Here is a 3,654-nt window from a genome sequence, read left to right on the forward strand (position 1 = left end):
GCAGCAGCCAGGTCGTACCAGACCAGATGTGGGTATGGCTGGACTAGGCTGTGTAGTTGGAGGGCAGACTGGTGCGGCTTCTTCTGTTGGGCAACGTTCGGCGGCTCACCTTTGACCTAGCAGTTCAGCGTCAAAGGTTGTGCATGATGCGGGGGTGCAGGTGGATCCAAAGAGGAGAAAGTGGGGTGGTAGTGAAGATGCTAGGGTGTTTGGTGATATGTAGGTTGATTCAAATGTGTTGTGTCTGGCGGGACTTGAGACCCACCTTCTCAATGAGTACTCTAGCTTGGAACTGTCGTGGCTTGGGCAATCTGCAGACAGTTCACGAGATTGTGGACCTAGTGTCCAAAAAGAAGTTCAAGTTTGTGTTTTTTTTTTTTTTTTTTTTTATAGAAACGAAAGTAAAGAGGAGTCATGCTGAGAGACTCCATGTGAAGTTAGGTTTTGATGGCTTTTTTGTGTGTAGATAGTGTGGGTCTGAGTGGTGGTCTGTGTTTCTTTGGCTCAAGAATAATAGTATTCGCTTACTTAGTTATTTCTTGAACCATATTGATCTGGTGATTACCCTGCCTAGCAGGCATCATTGGAGGCTGATTTGTACTATGGCTTCCTGGAGATGTCAAGAAGGAGAGAGGCTTGGGATTTCCTAAGGTCGCTCAAGGGGGCATCAAATCTACCCTGGTGGTTTTAGAGGACTTCAATGATCTTCTACTTCAATCGAAGAAGAGGGGTAGACTTCCACATCCGGCTGGTTTGTTAGAAGGGTTCAGTGAGGGGTTGGATGACTATGGCCTTACAACACTTCCTATGAGTGGGTATCCATTTACTTTGGAGCGCGGTAAAGGGACATCGGATTGGGCTGAGGAGAGGTAAGACATGGTGGTGGCAAGTGAGGAGTGGAATGCTATCAATGGTAGGGCTAGGGTGAGCAAGCTATAGACATTCTCATCTGATCACTCAACATTATTATTGGACATTGATGGGAAAGGGGCAGCCGGTCATCATCGTAGTTTTCGGTTTGAGAATGCTTGGCTGCTAGATGAGAGATGTAGGGAGGTGGTTCAAAGGGAGTGGACTAGCTCGGTCAGTTTTCCACTGCGTGATAGACTGGCGAGGTGTGGGCATGGATTGAAGAGGTGGGGCGGAGATAGGTATAATAAGTTTGGATCTAAGATTGAACTCCTTACGAGGGAAATGAATATGCTACGGGGCTATTTCGATGATGATTCCCTAACGCATTTTAAGACTCTAGAAGCACAGCTGAATGCCCTACTAGCACAAGAGGATGATTTTTGGAAGCAAAGAGCAAAGCAACATTGACCTCAAGGAGCGAACCAGAATACCAAACTCTTTCACAGGTATACCGCCTCCTACCGTAGAAAGAAAAACTGTATTTCGAAGCTTAAGGATGCAAATGGGAACTGGGTGGAGGGTAATGGATTAACTTTGCTGGTTACTAGTTATTTTGAGCACATTTTTGCAATGAGCAGAGATCCAGGTATATTCCATGTAGACACTCTCCAGCAGCGTGTTTTTGCTTCACAGAACGAGACCCTTCTTCGTCCCTTTGAACCGTGGGAAGTGCGGAAGGCATTATTTTCCATGGGGAAGGATAAGTCACCCGATCCAGATAGCATGAACCTAGGCTTCTATCAGCATTTTTGGGACTTGGTTGGTAAGGATGTTACATCTTCCACTATTAATTATCTTACCCGGGCTTCGTTCCCACAAGGTTTGAATGATGCTAACATTGTGTTGATCCCTAAGAAAGTGGCTCCGGATACTGTAGCTGATTTGAGACCCATTGCTTTGTGTAATGTGTTATATAAAATCATGGCTAAAATGATTGCTAACCGTATGAAACCCTTATTGGAAACTATTATTTCAGATTTTCAAAGTGTTTTTCTCTTGGGCAGGCTGATCTCAAATAATATATTGATTGCTTTTGAGGTAGGTCACTATCTTAGAAGGAAACAATTGGGTAATGTCGGTTGGGCAGCTTTCAAGCTTGATATGACAAAGGCCTATGATAGATTGGAGTGGCCTTTTATGAGACAAATGTTGTTGAGATTGGGTTTTTGATGAAAAATGGCTTAATTTGGTAATGTTGTCCATTCAAACTGTGAGATACATGGCATTGATAAATGGAAAACCTAGTGAAGTAATTACTCCCACAAGGGGTTTAAGACAAGGGACCCTTTATCTCCTTATTTGTTTATTATATGTGCTGAAGGATTATCTTTACTCTTACAGAATGCCCAATCTAAAGGTCTAATCCATGGGTGCAGAGTGGCTCGGGGAACACCACCTATCTCGCATATCTTTTTTTGCAGATGACATCCTATTGTTCTTTAAGGCAAACATGCAAGAAGCCATGGAGGTTAAGAGGTGTTTTTAGGTTTATGAAAATTTCTCTGGCCAGGCAATTAATTTCCACAAATCTAGTATTTCCTACAATCGTAATACTGGGGAGGAGGTGAAGAAGGAAATTGCGGTAGCCCTAGGGGTTATTCAATATGAGGATTTCGGTAAGTATTTAGGTCTCCCCTCTGTGATTGGTAGAATCGGGAAAGTCACTTTTGCCTATATTGAGCATAAGTTAAGATAGAGATTTGGCTCATGGTGTAAGATTTTTCCTAATAATATATATTTTATATTATATATTAGGGCCTTAATTAAGTGGTGCAAGTTGATTAGACTTATTAAGTGGTTTAGTTGGACTGAATAACTAGAAGTTGTTATCCGACCAGACTCTGTGCCTAATATAAACCTGGATCGATGGACTTTAGGATATTCATTATATAGCACATTCAGTTATGGTACTCATACTGCTTAGTAGACACCAATACGCCATCTAGGGTTCTGAGTCAAGTATGAGACAAATATGGCTGACAGTCTACCGTTCAAGAGGCAACACAACAAGAACATCAACTGTGGCTGGAGATCTACACAATCATCGCTTTCACTTATACGAGGTCAGATTTCTCATATACTATATTCAGTATCGTTAGATTATTTATATCTAACATTTGGTATCAGAGCCTTTATAATCTCTGCCTGGTTGATTGTATTGCTGAAAAATCAACAGTAATTTTTCATATACATCAAGTGTTAGTATATGCTTTATTCTACAATTACATTTGTTAATTATTTGTAATTGATTTGGATGCCTGAAATTTAATTACGAACATTAAGCAACATTAAGCACAAATATTTTTTTTTAATTTCCTTTGGATTTTGAAATTAAATATATATTGTGATTCTATTGGAACGACTGACCGCCGATTTGTTTGGCTGGAAAAATGGTGTGCCTAACTGTTGTAGAACCTATTCTCCGGTTTGGGTCTCATATTTGTTTTTTTTTTCCCGGCGACTGCGAGAGGCGAATTAAGGAAACGACGGCTTAAAAAAACAAAAAATTCAGAGTTTTTCGCTCTCCAGTTTTCCCTTTCGATGCGGTCGACGCAACGTCATTAAGCGCAGCGTACGTGTCGACGACAGTAGGCGTTGGGTGGTGGTGTCCGCGGGTTGAAGTTGCATGCGACGGACTTCAGGTGCCGTGACGACTGAAGACGGCGGCGGCTAGGGGTGGGCACGGGTCGGGTTCGGGTTCGACCCGTGCTCATAAGGCTCACCCGAAAAATTTCGGGCCTT

Source organism: Ipomoea nil, unplaced genomic scaffold (genome assembly GCF_001879475.1).
Source record: "Ipomoea nil cultivar Tokyo-kokei standard unplaced genomic scaffold, Asagao_1.1 scaffold0319, whole genome shotgun sequence".
In the NCBI taxonomy this organism is placed as follows: Eukaryota; Viridiplantae; Streptophyta; class Magnoliopsida; order Solanales; family Convolvulaceae; genus Ipomoea; species Ipomoea nil.